This window comes from Helianthus annuus, chromosome 1 (assembly GCF_002127325.2).
Source record: "Helianthus annuus cultivar XRQ/B chromosome 1, HanXRQr2.0-SUNRISE, whole genome shotgun sequence".
Classification (NCBI taxonomy): domain Eukaryota; kingdom Viridiplantae; phylum Streptophyta; class Magnoliopsida; order Asterales; family Asteraceae; genus Helianthus; species Helianthus annuus.
This window is the reverse complement of record NC_035433.2, coordinates 83,135,380-83,151,655: the sequence shown is the minus strand read 5'-3', so window position 1 is coordinate 83,151,655 and position 16,276 is coordinate 83,135,380. Positions and strand designations below refer to the sequence as shown.

Here is a 16,276-nt window from a genome sequence, read left to right as displayed (position 1 = left end):
ATTCTCTATAAACTATTTTATCATACACATATTTTTTCCAAATCCTGCCAAGATCAAATCATATAATAATCTAGAAAAGTATTAGTGATTTTTTTTCCCTACCGTTGAACCCGCACCAAAAACTAACCAATCCATATGAAAGCAGTCCACCAACAAACCTGACTATGTGGTGGAGCTCCTGGTCGTTCTGGTTATGAATAATACATTGGACAATAATAGCTCTTAGTACTGTAATTATTATGTATGAGATAAGTTTTGAAATATGATATGTTGGTGTTTGTTTCATTATGTTACTTTCATCCTGCTACAACGTCTAACAACAGTCCATTTATTGAAGATTCTTTAATGCAAGAAAGAAATAGTTCCAGAGCTCAAAACCTTCAGATACGAAGAAGATCTACCCTTTATTAATTAATCTCCCAATACAAGAAGACGCCGGCCAACATGATCACCCCCTTCCGCCTTCATTTGGAACACTCTTGAACCATCAGCACTGACCCAAATCTGCCAACAATACCAAGTTCCCATTTTTACAATCGGCCCATTGCACAAAACAGCCCCAACCCCTTCCACTCGAGGAGGACACCGGTTGCATCACATGGCTAGATAAACAAGAACCCAAATCGGTTATTTATGTGAGCTTAGGCAGTGTGGATCAAAAAACTTGCAACTGAAATGGCATGCGGTCTAGTCAACCATTCCTATGGGTGGTTCGGTTCAAGGGTTCGAATGGGCTCCCCAGAAGGAGGTTTGGTTTTGTCGCATAAAGCGGTTGGAGGATTCTTGAGCCATATTGTGGTTGGAATTCGACTTTGGAAAGTGTTTCTGAAGGGGTTCCGAACCGTTTAGTGTAGACCAGTTGATGAATGCTAGGTATTTGAGTCATGTATTGAAATTGTTGTGGAGATTGAGAATGCAATCAATCAAGAGACTTTTGGTGGATAAAGAAGGGGAAGAAATGAGGCAGAGAGCTATGGAGGAGATTCAAGAAAATGTTAAACTGGCAGTTAGCCATGGTGGGTGGTTCTTCATTGAATAATTAATTTAGTAGAATTCGTCATTTTGTCATTATTATAAGTTACACATTGAACTTAGAGACTTAATAATTTCTAAAGCTGTCTTCTATACTCAGACTTATTATCTAAATATATGTTGCCCTATTAACTACTCACTGTTTGTATAAACAACAGTGATAATAATAATAATAATAAATCTATAGTATTTGGAAAATAATATTATGCTTTCGATGATTTAAGCATTCTGCAGTATATTTAAACTTGGTTGAGATAGTGGCTATAGCAGCTACCAGTATGCATATATAATAATATGGTTAAAAATATTGAATGTAGGATCTCTGTGTACATACATGGCACATTGAGAAAACGATAAGGATACATAGATAGATTTGAGTTTAATTTTTGGCTGCATGTGCTTGAATTTGATTTTCTTAAAAAAAAATTGTCTATTTTTTCTTTAGCAATTTGTTTGATTTTAGATGTATATGTAAGTGTAAATAAATTATTGATAGTTTCCAGCTTGAAATTGAACTTCATTTTATTCATAAAAATGTGGATTTCATTGAATCAAAACAACAAATTAATAATTATTCATATAGTTTATCTAAATCTCTGTACAAAAGATATGAAATTCATGCCTGAAAGCATAATAAATAAGCAGAATCATGAACAAAAAGTATGGAGTCTTTCATTTGGAGAACTACTACCAACCTACTGTAGTACTTACTTTTGGAAGTTTATAATAATCCTATTTATTTATAGATAATGGTTGATTTATAATAGAAACGTTAGCTTAGTTTTTTGGTATTTGTAAGTATACAAAACTTTATTATTGCAGAATAACATATATTCGAACGGGTCAAACATAGTTGATTTTTGTTTTATTGTCACAAACCGAACATATAGCAACCAAATAACATTGGTACCAGTCCGTATTCGTTTTTAACGTGGCAATATAAAAATAAACGAATTGGTATTCTTCGTAGCAGGTGATGGTGCCCAAGGAGGAGTTGGCCACTAGCGGCGTAAGTTTTGCTTTTGTCATAATAAATTACATAAGAAGTTGTGTAGTTTTCATTATTATTGTTCCTTTTAAATCTGGGTTCGTTTGGTTATGTTAGTCACACACACTGCTGTTGAATGTTGTTTTCTTGATGAAATTTGTAAATTTCACTGCTTATATTTGACCCGTTCACATGTAAACAATATGGATATGTAATTTAATCTTGTTTTCTCTCTCATGTTATGTTATGTTATTTTTTTTTTTACATCTCTTTCACAGTTAATAACAAGTGATTTTATTGAATTTTGATTATTATATAGGCAGCTAAACAAACATCAATGACCTTTTGCAGTTACCTTCTTAGACTGATGGTTTTTAGAATAGATCTAACAATTACTTATGAAATCATTGTAATCTCATTTCACTTTATTATGTCATCATAATAGGTTGAAGAAGCTTTAGGTGTTTGAGGGAGGGATCGCTGATACAAGAAGAAAAAGGTTGAGGTCAGGAAACTTGCAAGTTTTCTGTAGCAGGTTTGTGTAGTTATGCAGTGGCTTATTTTTTGTTGGTTGGTTCATTTTAGACATTCTTTCTTAGGCCCAGTGATTTTATTTTGTTGGTTCGTTTTAGATGATAGTTGGTTTTGTTTTCCAGTAAATTTCACTCTGTTTTCCATTGACATTATTATATCTAGAGAAGCAGTAGCATTTGACGCATTATCTGCTGAAAATGAGGATAAGATTTGGCGTTATACAAACCATAATAGCTGTAGTAGTATTGTAGGAGAAGAAGAACCGACAAACATAAAAAAATACCATGACTTTTTGGCAACCATAATGAATGAATGCTTCATAACATGACTTCACATTTTGGATAATGTTTATGTAGTAGTATAATAATAGTCAGCTATCAGATTACCAACCAGTATGCATGATGTTTTTTGTAATGCTGCAAAGGTAGCGTTGTTGTACGATTATGATACAACTTTCAATAGTAGTATGTATATAGAACAAACAGTATGATGTTTGCATATTCATTCGTCTATCAGATCTGGATTTATTTCATATGATCTGTTTGTGTTACGTATAGATTAGCTACTTTGTTGCCCGATTTCTGTTGTATACTTTATTATTATGTCATGTTTGAGTTAGACAATTAGCATGTTTAGAGTTCAATTTTATGAGAGATGGTTGAGCATGACAATGCAAGAGAGAGGTTGAATTCATGTATCTTACTTAGGGAAGGTTAAACAAGCATGTAGTTAGTGTTTGCGTCTGTGGATATCTATCTATACTATACTATGTTATAATAATGCATATTGGGTGGGATTTCACCCAATTTTAACATGTACAAGCATTTCATGCACATGATACATACAAACATTTAACTAAAAAGACTAAAAGACTTTTAGACAAAGTTTGTGATTGATTTTCTCTTCCTGCTTGGTGATCTACTGCTTCTGATTAGATAAAGCTACTTTTATTTTTATAATTCAATTTATTATGACAGGTTATGTGACCTGTCAAAGCCTTAGGTACTTATAAAAAGGTGGTGAAATAATCTATATAGATTCTTAGCTGCATATTTACGTAAAGAAAAAGTTAAAAGAAAATATGGTGTTTTGTCGATGGACCCAATCGTTTTTGACCCAAATTTTGGATATAATAATTGATCAATTAAAAAGTTAAAATTAATGTTACTTTTTATATTATGCTTTAAAACTTATATTTATTTGATGTGTGTTTCTGGTCTAAATTATTAGAGGAGTGTGTCTTTATTCCTGGTCAATAATCATTTTATGTGACATGAAGTACAACAATTTCTTTTTGCGTTGTTTGACTTTGTCAGGTACGGCTCGATAAGGTTTTGGATTGATCGACTAATCCTGTGTATTAATCTATTTACCAAGGTCTGATTTCTCGCATTTTGCTCAGAAGATGCGGTTGGTTTATTTTCAGTTTCAGTGTTACAATTTTGCGATTAGGTTATATTAGTTGTGCTGGATCTTTTTTTATTTTTTAAGGATCTGTGATAGTAGCCAAGATTGGCTGCACGTATCAACATTGGCGAAGCTTGCCCCCCCAATTTTTCCGAAACCGAGGGGGGCGGAAACGTATATACCTAAAAAATTTCTATACGAAAATACTATTCATAACACTACGCGCCGAAAAGTTCGGGGGGTCGGGCGCCCCCTCAGAATAACCCTAAGCTGCGCCACTGCGTATCAATCTGAAAGTACTTGTTTGTGTCATAGTTGGAAGTTTGGTTTAATTCTTTCCAGTGAGGAGGAAGCCCGGCAAAGGTCCTGGTCGGCGACTGAAGGCAGTGGAGTGGCGGGAGAAGATTTGGAGTCTGAGCGGCGGATTGAGTTTCTCAGGCCTTGGCAGTGAAACAATGCGAGCTCAATCATTGCCTAGGTGATCTGAGCTGTAAACTTGAGTCTACTCAGTCAGGTAAACCAAAACTTACAATATTGCAGCATTATTGTGTGTTTTAATTTTGAATTTTTTTTCTTGGTTGTATCATCATTGATCAATAACCGCACATTCACTTTCTTTGTAGAACCTGAACCAAACTAAAAGGGCATTGGCTAACACCTAGGAGACTTTGAAGGAATGCAAGTATCCTCTCAAGGAGCGGATGTAATTTGTATACAATAATAGAAAAAATCACATATATCTTTATCTGTTCGTATGAGTATCTTCTTACATTTTCTTATGTCCTACGAACATTTAGATGTTTTATTCATACATATATCTTCCTTTTTTATTTTATTATGCAGCAAGAGAGGATAAAATAAATGCTGGAAACGGATCAGTTGTGAATCACTTTCAATTACCGATACCAATTTTGGCCATATTCGAGATCGGTACCGTTGAGGTACCGAACTCATCCATCCTTAATTGTATTGTCTAAGTAGTACTGAAAATCAATGCTTGAGGTACATATTATCTAACCCTCCGTCTTTTAACCTATTGAAAACAAGTTAATTCATCCAAACACGAGTCACTTGGGGGTTGAACCCATTTCCAAGAATGGTTAGTCAAAACAAGCAAATTCACCCAAATACAAGCGAAAAAGTCATTGGACCCAAAAAAAAAAAAAAAACAATCAAATGAGCACGTGTATCTTTCTCAAAGGAATCGAAAAGTTACAAGTTAATTATGTTATAAAATTATAGCAATTCGGTAGAGACTTCGAAAATAATATTACTTTTTCAGGTTACGCAGGTATGTTACACGACGTATCTGCTCATGGTTTTCAGCATGGGGACCCTCGATGTGATGCTTGATAGGTTTATAACCAACCAAACCAAGCAACACGGTTGGCTGAGCAATCTAGTAGCTAAACGACGTAGTTCAGGGCAATTTGCTCCAAAAAGAGACCACCAGTAACTTAAAGCACATGTAAATAAATAAAGATTAGAAAAAGAGTTTCTGATTGATCGTAAATAGTAAAAAACAAAATGCAGTTTAGGTAAATACCAGCGTCAAGGTTGTTTTGTTTCGCCAAAACACTGTCAAAATCACCATGTCTTTCATGATACTTCAATAGGAGTGAAAGGGTTTCCTCTCGTTCCCTTTTGTTTGGAACGTATTTCTCAATGCATGGGAACATAAAAGGCATGATTTGAGTTCGGACAAAATCAGTAGCATTTTTGAAAAAAATGGGGCTTAGGTATAGTGCAGCAGCATAAAGGTGGACGTCTGGAAACACCTCGTCTGTCATATCCCACAAAATTTTGTAGTCTTCAACTTGTATTTTCATAGCCTTTTTTGTCTTGTAAATGGCAGCAGCCATGTGTCCAAGTTGTACGCCTTTTTGTATAGATTTTAATAATAGACTTAAAAGTGGGTCAGTGAAGGAGACAATTCTAGCACAATCGGACCAAAAAGACTCATCTAGTATAATTTGTCTTGTGGCTAAACCCTTGGCAGTTTTACAATTGAGATTATCTAACTATTCAATGGTTTCGACAGTCGATATGAGGCACCCTTTGACAGTGAGCATCTGCTTCAAAGTAAAAAACCCGGTAGAAAGAGGAGTGCTACCCCATACGATAAGGTCGATAGCACCGGTTTTCTCTTTTGTAAACTTCAAAACAGTTGGATGGCTGTAAATGAAACTTGATATCACTTGAGCGCTTTTAACGACATTATCAATCCAATTCAAACTTGTCAACTTTCCAAAAAGTAAGTCAATAGATTGAGTGGCGCAAAGTGTCCACGAGATTGATGGATTATTCTCAGTAACTTTCTTTATTACAGCATGGTAGAATGAACCAGAGTGATTTGGACAACATTTTCGACTCCCACGCTACTAAGTACTTGCTCAACCAACTGAACCAAAACAGATCTTCTGTTTTGATCTTACATTTTATAAAATTGTCAAGAGCGACTACTTTTCCTTTACAGCAAACAGAAAAAGTTACGAACCTCTGAGAGCTATCTGATAACCACTCATCAAGTAAAAGAGAACACCCATCACTCATCCTGTTGATACCTCATCTTTAAGTTTTGTAATCTCCTGATCAATCTTCTTTGTCACCCACCCCTCCAGATAGGGGTGTTCAAAAAACTCGTGGCTCACAGCTCGCTCGAAAAATGCTCGAAGAAAGCTCGGCTCGAAATTGGCTCGGTTGTAAACGATCCAGGCTCGAGCTTGGCCTGGCTCGGCTCGTGAGCTGGCTCGATAAGGTTTACATCCTTATTTTTTTGTCCCACATCGCTTAGAAAACAAAAACTAAGGGAGTATCTCCCCTAAAAGAAGGTAAAAACAATATACAAAATTAATTAACTATTTATACTAGCATATTTAGCCATAGGGTTAAATTAAATGACAATTATGACCCTTAGTCTATAAAGAAATTCATTTTTAAGGGCTTTTTAAGTAGTAAATTTTGCGGTTCTTTGTTAGTTCGAGCTAGATCGAGCCGAGCCGAGTTAGCTCGAATTCTAATCGAGTAGAGCTCGAGCCTCAAATCTCGGCTCAATTTAAATTCGAGCTCGAGCCGAGCCAGCTCGAATTGAGTTCGAGTCGATCTGGGTCTAGCTCGGCTCGTTTACAGCCCTACCTCCAGATCCTTCTCAAACTTATAAGTGGTGGTACCATGCTTGGATATAGCTTCCATCATGTCTTTAAAATAGGGAGATTTAACAACTTCAAAACTTATTTCACAATCCAAAAAAACTTGCCTATTGTTAATGTTAGGCCAGACAGACATTTCGTTAGAATCAGTAGTATTTTCATTCAAATTACCCTCAATTAAAGCTGCATTTTCAACCTCGTTTAAACCACTAGTTTCACCCTCAACTGAACCACCATATAAGATTTAACATACGAACAGGATCAGGAACCTCCTCACAATCAGCAATATTTTTACCCGAACCTGCCAAATGCTCCTTCATCCTCTTAATCACCCCATTCTTGAACCCCTTCTTACAAAATTTGCATCTCAGAACATGATGCTTCAGATCTAATTGCTCTTTATCAATATATTATTGCCATATTGGATCGGCTTTGTTTACTGCACGCGGCGCCATTGCTTTTAGGGCTCGACAGTAGTTGCAGTTGCGATTTATGATTAGGGTTTCGTTTTGGGGAAAGAAATGTATGATTAGAGTTTTCGTTTTTGGATAGGAATCTTTAGTTTTGAAGAAGTATCCAGATTAATTGGATAGACTGTACTTGCGTGTTTTATCTTTTCATCTTTAAATTACAAAAAGACCCCTATAGATTCCCAGTGTATTACAGTTTAGCAGAAGATATTTGAAATATCTCAAATAATACAAAACTTAAAGCTTACAAAATAGAGTTAACTTCTTGTAGTTTGGTCAAGGCTTTTAGGCTTTTGGCTCAATCATTTAAAATCGATCACTTTCCTCCTTGATGTTTCCACTTTTTCTCTAATATACTCCCCGCTTCTAACTTCGTTAAATATTTTAGTTAAAGTAAGGCCATTTTGGTAGCTATACATCTAATAAGAAGGGTATTTTAGTTATTGATTTTTTATATTAATCATATATATAAATCTCTTTATCCCTTCCGCTCTCATTTATTTCTCTCTCGAAAAAATCTCAGCCCCCAACCACCAACAACCATTATACACCAATCACAACCAACACCATCACCACCAGCAACAACCGCCACCAGCAACCACCACCATTAACAAAACCACCGTACCCCCAACGTTTTCTCTAAACAACCGCCTATTTCGTCAAGATTTTTGAACACAAGAAGAATACCTCAACATATCTAAGCGGATCTAAGAAGATCTGAAACGGCTGTGGAGAGTTTTTTTCCGGCGGCAATGTTGGAGGGTTTTCTTCGGCGACAGGGGTAGAGAGGTGGCGTTAACTCGCAATGATGGTGAATGGTTTCTTTCGTCTACCGGCGAAGATAGTGGATGGTTTCTTGCGGCTGGTTGTTGTCTGGTTACGTAGGAGAGAGAGAGAGGGGGAGCATATAAAGAGTGAAAAGAGAGTGGGTAGGGCGGTAGTCGCGTGGTGGTGGGGGCGGCAGGAGGTGATTATGAGGGCTGATAGTCTGGTAGAGAGGATCAAACCCATCAGGGTTCCATTGTACATAGCATAAGAGATGGTGGGTTTCGCAGTGATTGTTCTAGGGTATTCCGGTGGTGGTGGTGGTGGTGATGTAGGGTGGTTGTGATGTGGTGAATGGTGGTGGTGATGTCGGGTGAGGTGGTGAATAGTGGCGGTGATGTCGGGTGGTGGTGCAAGGGTGGTGGGTGGCGGGCGGTGGCGGTGACGGTGATGTCAGGTGGTGGGTGGTAATGTACAAAAGAGAGGGAGATCTTGTAGAGAGAGAGAGAGAGAGAGTATAGACTCTGTGTTTGTTATGTGTGTATATATATATTAATACTTTACATTTAAATATAAATTACCATAGTACCCGTTTGGTTTGTTTAGGCTCGTGGGTGCTTCCGCTTGCGTGACTTAATCTATTGTTATGTGTAGTCACGTAGTTTGACATCTTATGTTTCTGATATCGTCATGATATGCTTCTATATGTGTTCGTTTATGTTCCGGTCAAGTATTGGGTTATATCTCGGACTTTGTTCAGTTTTTGTTTGGTTTCTAGTTTGAAATAAAGTCTGTTTGAATTTCATACTTTATTATGTCTGTTCTTTACTTGTAGTGTTGATTTTTCCGTCACTGAGCAACCTTTGGCTCAACCGTAGTTTTCTTTTTGTGTTGTCTTTTGTTGTCAGGTATTCGGGGGAACTTGGGGAACCATTGATGATGAGAGTAACATGCAGTTCAAGAATAAAGACTTTTATTTATTTCAGTATTCAAATTAATTAAGACTTGGGATTTCTTGGTTTGTTTTAAGACTTTTGTTTATTTTTGAGACTCGGTTTTTCTTCGTTAAATGGATTGTGTTTGGTTTTTGATATTTGTAATAGTGACATGTCAGCCCTATCCGGGTCGGGGTGTTACAGTTACAGATATTTTTTCAACTTTTATATAATAAATGCTATACATTTTACGACAAGTTATAGTGTCACATATCGTATTATGTGATTCTAGTATTAGTGAATGTTTTTATATAAATCTAAAATAAAAAAGTAAATATCTAAAATTGTATGATTTTATACGTTCATATGTATAAATTATAATATGTAACAATATGTATATAATTCAAAATAAGGGCATGTTTGGCTAAGCTTTTTGAAACAACTTATTGGCTTATTGCTTTTCTGAAAAGTGTTTGGCAAAGAGGGCATATGTGAGGGGAAAAGTGACTTTTCCAAAAAGTTACTCCATCCTAGGGCTGTTCAAAAAGCTCGCGGCTCGGAGCTCGCTCGGATTTAGCTCAGAAAAAACTCGCTCGATTTGGCTCGGTTTAAAAGTGAGTTAGAAAGTGAGCCTAGCTCAGCTCGGCTCGTAACGAGCCGAGCTGGCTCGGCTCGGCTCGCTTTGTAGCTCGGCTCGGTTTAGCTCGAATTATTTTACTTATAATAAGTTTTAATTTTATATACATTATAATATATTACAAAAAAACTAATTATTATTTACATGTATATAGGTTTGTAATTTGATATTTATGCCATATTTGAAGATTGATTACCATACTAATGAACTAATATTGTATTTTATTGAAATTAAAACTTATTTTGCGTTGTTAAACTTGATTTTGGTTTGAATTGTATTAGGTTGAACTTATTTTGAATATATTTTTTTTTAAATTATTGAATAATATTTTTAGGCTATTAAATTTTAAGAGGTATATATTAGTTTTTTTTTTCATAAAATCGAGACAAACCAAGCCGAGCCGAGCCGAGCTAGCTCGGTTTAAAACCAAGCCGAGCCCGAGTTTAGATTTTCAGGTCGGTTTCAAATCCGAGCCGAGCCAGCTCGGTTTATAATCGAGCCGAGCCCGAGCTTGGCCTAGCTCGACTCAGCTCGGCTCATAAACAACCCTACTCCATCCTGACTTTTCCAAAAAGTCATAAGCTGCTTTCAAAAAGCTAAGTAAAACATGCCCTAAATAGAAGGTTGTGGTGCTTTTGTTAACCAACAAAAGAAAAAAAAAATTTAATAATAACACTATTAAAGATTAATTAGTCAAATATGATAACTACAGTCTTCTTCGTTTCACTTTCGAATCTCCGATCAATTAGCACGCTGCTTTCCGTTTTTATCTTGATCATCGAATCAGTGAGTTCGGTAATAGAGGTGTATACATATATAAGTCATGCATGTATGTTACGGCTGTTCAAAACTCGGAGCTCGTTCGAAGCTCGCTCGGATTTAACTTAGAAAAAGCTCGCTCGATATAGCTCGGTTTGAAAGTGAGTCGAGTCGGCTCGGCTCGGCTCGGTTAGAAAGTGAGTCTAGCTCGGCTCGCTTGTTAGCTCAGTTCGGCTTGGCTCGGATCATTTACTTGTAATATATTTTATTTTTATATACATTATAATATATTACAAAAAACTAATTTTTATTTACATGTATTTAGGTTTGTTATTTGATATATATGACTTATTTGAAGGTTGATTACCATACTAATGAACTAATATTGTATTTCGTCGAAGTTTAAAACTTATTTTGTGTTGTTTAACTTAATTTTGGCTTGTGATGAATTAGGTTGAACTTATTTTGAATATGTTGTTTTGAAGTATTTAGTAATATTTTAAACTACTTAATTTCTAGAGCTATGTACTAATTTTTATTTTTAAAATCGAGTCAAACCAAACCGAGCCGAACCCGAGCTTTGATTCTCAGCTCGGTTTCAAATCTAAGCCGAGCCGAGCCAACTCGGTTTATAATCGAGCCGAGCCCGAGCTTCACCTAGCTCGGCTCGGCTCAGAGCTTTACCTAGCTTGGCTCGGCTCATGAACAACCCTAATCTATCCCTAATGTATGTGTGTGGGGTTACTTAGTGTATTCATTTATGTTAATGCATAGTGGGTATTTTCATGCATCTATGTGTGCGCGTTGGTTTTTATATGTGTATGTATTAATGCATGCATGTATTTGTTTGCATGTGTGTATTGTGTCAGGAGTGTCCATGATATATATATTATCATATTTTATTAGTCATCAAGTGTAATATATATACGCGCGCGTGTGCATGTTCTAAATAATCGGATGTGTGTCAAAACATCATAAACCCAATTTTATTACTTGTTAGAACTAGAATATTATAAACCTAAAATTTGCACTTTCATCTTTTATTTTTATAAGATGTTGACGTATATGTGTTCCGATAAAGAAAACCTACACTTTAGTTATATATATGGTAATAGACAAGGATCCTATGGACTTATAATATCCACAGTATGATAACTCGAAATCTAGACTTTTGTTTCTAAAATATAAATACTTGTTTCGTTATAAAAATGCATATTGGTCGCCTGTAAAAAAAATTGTTTAATATCTTTGAAATCTAGACATTTATTAACTTGTAGGTGTTTTAATCTAGACATATTGTTAGTTATTTTAAATAAGGACTAAGACTGATATTTTGTCTCCAGGAATCACTTTAAAGAACGAATCAATTAATGTGACATAAAACTAATTTGAAAAATAACGGGAAATAGGTTCACGAACTCGTTAAAGACAATTTGTTTTGCTTTTGCTTTGGTCAACTAAGGTACGGATTCTCGTTTTTCACATCGTAGTATTTTATTTGTTATCTTTATGACTCTTTGGTACGTATTCTTTGGTCGTCTCATTTTAGTACGTTTTAACTATCATGTCTGTTACTTTGTTGTATGGATTTTTCTGTTTCCGTTAGTTGTCCCATATTCGTATCATACATCTGATAACTTCATTGTAGCATGCACTATACCTTAGTAATTGTAATCATTGTTGCATGTTCTCATTAGCATTATGTTCAGTTGCCCGTAGATATTTACATGGCTTAAATTTTTGTCCTCTGTCACCTGAGCATGTTTGGTTTGGTTTGGTTCGGTTTATGGAAATGGAACAATGGATGCACACCGCACTCCCAGTCTCATAGGTGCATGAACTAGCTAGTTGTGTACCCGTTTGGTTTGTTTAGGCTCGTGGGTACTTCCGTCTTGCGTGACTTAATTTATTGTTATGTAGTCACGTAGTTTGACATATATATATGTTTGATATGTTTCCAATATCGTCATGATATGCTTCGATATGTGTTCGTTTATGTTCCGGTCAAGTATTGGGTTATACCTCGGACTTTGTTCAGTTTTTTTTTTGGATAAAGATTGTTCAGTTTTTGTTTCAGTAGAAGTTTGGTTTCTAGTTTGAAATAAAGTATTTTTGAATTTCATACTTTATACTTTATTATGTATGTTATTTACTTGTACTGTTGATTTTTTCATTACTGAGCAACCTTTGGCTCAGCCGTCCGTAGTTTTCTTTGTTATGTTGTCTTTTGTTGTTAGGTATTCGGGGGAACTAGTGATGATGAAAGTAAAATGCAGTTCAAGAATAAAGACTTTTATTTATTTCAGTATTCAAATTAATTAAGACTTAGAATTTCTTGGTTTATTTTAAGACTTTTTATTTTTTAGACTCAGTTTTTCTTCGTTAAATGGATTGTGTTTGGTTTTTAATATCAGTAATAGTGACACGTCAGCCCTATCCGGGTCGAGGTGTTACATTCCTATTTTGTATGAAAATAGTATTTCAATCAATTATGATATACTAATTTTTTTTCTTTTATATAAAGAGCAAACCCTCTTTATTTTTTACAAGTAAAACTATGTACATAAGGTTGGATTCAATGGAACCAGCTTATTAGCTTATTTGAGAAATTTGAGAAGCGTTCCGCACCACACATTTACCTAAGCTTTTCGTAATATATTAGTATGTATGGTTTAAAATTGACTATATACATATATGTATATTGTCAAATCTTGAATTATACACATATGTATATAGTCAATTTTAAAGTATACATATCCGTATATTACGAAAAGCTTAGGGAAAATATGTGGTCCATAATGCTTCTTAAGTTTCTCAATTAGCCTAGTGCTTCTCAAACGATCCTACCCATATATATATATATATATATATATATATACACACACACAAAATATAAGCTCGACTTTACGCAGAAACCAAACTTTAGCCTAATGGTTTTTGTTCTGGATACTTATTCAAGAGGCTAGGTTCGAATGAAAAAACCAATTAAAACCAATTTTTTTAATACAAACTTTATTGTAATTAAAATACAATATAAAAAAATTTACAACATCAAATAATTCATTTTTTCTCTTAAAACCACTTTTGTTAGATTTTTACATGTGTAAATCCAGCAAATTTACACATGTGTAAATGGCAAACTTACACACGTGTAAAAAAATTTTATTTACAATTCACGAAAATCTAAACTTGTAAATTTAATTTTAACATTGTATTCTAAGTGTAAAGAAAAATTTTGAATTTTAATTGTTTTTTACCAAGTTCTCGTGATTTTTTCATCCGTTCTGTTGGTTCTCACAATATTTACCGTTCTCATCTAAACCCCCCCCCCCCCACACACACACACACATATATATATATATATATATATATATATATATATATATATATATATATATATATGGGGTTAGGATCATGTGAGAAGAAGTAGGCTATTTGAGAAACTTGAGAAGAAATCTGGACCACACATTTTCCCTAAGCTTTTCGTAATATACACATATGTATATAGTCAATCGTAATCTATACATATGTGTATATTACGAAAAGCTTAGAAAAATGTGTGCTCCAGATTTCTTCTCAGGTTTCTCAAATAGGGTGCTTTCTCTTAGGATCCCTACCATATATATATATATATATATATATATAGGATCGCTAAAATGAAAACCAATTCTAGTTGTAAAAACTATGAGAACCACTTTATGGCCCTTAGATCAACTAGATGGATGGATGTGATTAAAAGTAGTTAATATTAATATTAAAAGCTTTTTGTCTTATTATGTCTTTAATATTATAATCCAAAAGGGTATTTAAGTAAAATTACTCTATTTTGTCTTTTTATATATATTAATTTTAAATTACCTTTTTTGTCCTATTCATTAATTACTTTTTATTACTTTTATTTTTTAATCATAATTTCTTTATTAAAAACATTTTTAAATTTAGATTTTTTTAAAAGATTTTTATACTTTTTACAATTTAAGTTTTGTGTTAAACTTTTTACGTTTTTTTGACGCGCCGTTTTTAACGCCGTTTTTTTACGCGCCGTTTTTCAAGCGTAACGCGCCGTTTTAACGCTGTTTTTTAACGCCGTTTTTTAACACGCCGTTTTTTAACGCCGTTTTTTACGCGCCATATTTCACGCGCCGTTTTAACGCGCCGTTTTTTAAGGCGTCGTTTTTCTCAATCGACGTTTTTTTAACGTGCCGTTTTTTTAAGTCGTCGTTTTTCTCAATCGGCGTTTTTTTAACGCGCCGTTTTTAACGCCGTTTTTTACGCGCCGTTTTTTACCCGCCGTTTTTACGCGCCGTTTTTTTAAGGCGTCGTTTTTCTCAATCGGCGTTTTTTTAACGCACCGTTTTTTACACGTTTTTTACGCGCCGTTTTTTTCAAGCGTCGTTTTTTTAAACGCGTCGTTTTTTTAAACGCGCCGTTTTTTCACATTTTTTAACGCGCCAAATTTTTTACACGCCGTTTTAACGCGCCGTTATTCCGAAGTTTTTTAATGCGCCGTTTTTTTGAAGTTTTTTAACGCGCCGTTTTTCCGAAGTTTTTTAACGCGCCGGTTTTTTACGCATTTTTACGCGCCGCTTTTTCAAGCGTCGTTTTTTTAAAACGCGCCGTTTCTCCACGTTTTTTAACGCGCCGTTTTTTTACACGCCGTTTTAAACGCGTCGTTTTTTTCACTTTTTATAACGCGCCCCTTTTTGTACACTTTTTACGTTTTGCGTTAAAAATTTAAACTTTTTACATTTTACGTAAAAGTTTTTACGTTTTACGTTAAACTTTTTACGTTTTACGTAAAACCTTTTACCTTTTACGTAAAAAATTTTACGTTTTACATCCGGCTTTTTTACGTGTCGTTTTTTTGACGCGCCGTTTTAACGCCGTTTTTTACCGTGCCGTTTTTTACGCGTCGTTTTTTTAACGCGCCCTTTTTTAACGCCTTTTTTTACGCGCCGTTTTCTACCGCCGTTTTGTTAACGCACCGTTTTTTTTGCCCGTTTTTTAAACGCCGTTTTTTTCCACGCGCTGTTTTTTACCACGCGCCGTTTTTAACGCCCATTTTTTGTTGCCCGTTTTTTAACGCCGTTTTTTTAACGACGCTTAAACATTTGATTACAACTTTATAAGGTTTTTTTATACTTTTTACAATTCAAGTTTTACGTTAAACTTTTTAAGTTTTATGTTTTTTTGACGCGCCGTTTTTACGCCGGGGGTTTTCAAGCGTCGTTATTTTTTACGCGCCATTTTTTTAACGCCGTTGTTTTACGCGCCGTTTTTAACGTCGTTTTTTCAACGCCCCCGTTTTTTACGCGCAAATTTAACTCCGTTTTTTACGCGCCAATTTTTTAACGCCGTTTTTTACGTGCCAATTTTTTAACCCCGTTTTTTATGCGCCGTTTTTTAACGTCGATTTTTACGCGCCAATTTTTTAGCGCCGTTTTTTACGCGCCGTTTATTAACGCCGTTTTTTCAACGCGCCGTTTTTACGTTAACGTAATTTACGTTTTTAACGCCGTGTTTTACTCGTTTTTGTACGTAACAGTTTTTACGTTTTATGTAAACTTTTTGCGTTTTTACGTTTTAGGTAAACCTTTTTT

At 34.9% G+C, this 16,276-nt stretch overlaps 1 long non-coding RNA gene across 2 annotated transcripts; it reads left to right on the top strand.

Annotated features, from left to right (window-relative positions):
- Positions 1-3,779: 3,779 nt before the first annotated feature.
- LOC110915433 lies at positions 3,780-4,799 on the top strand. 2 transcript variants are annotated; one of them, XR_004888280.1, is made up of 3 exons: positions 3,787-3,870; positions 4,304-4,475; positions 4,585-4,799. It is a non-coding gene; the product is annotated as an uncharacterized LOC110915433 (long non-coding RNA). The 2 variants fall into 2 exon arrangements; XR_002578978.2 differs by having other exon boundaries at positions 3,780-4,475.
- The last annotated feature ends 11,477 nt before the right edge of the window (positions 4,800-16,276 follow it).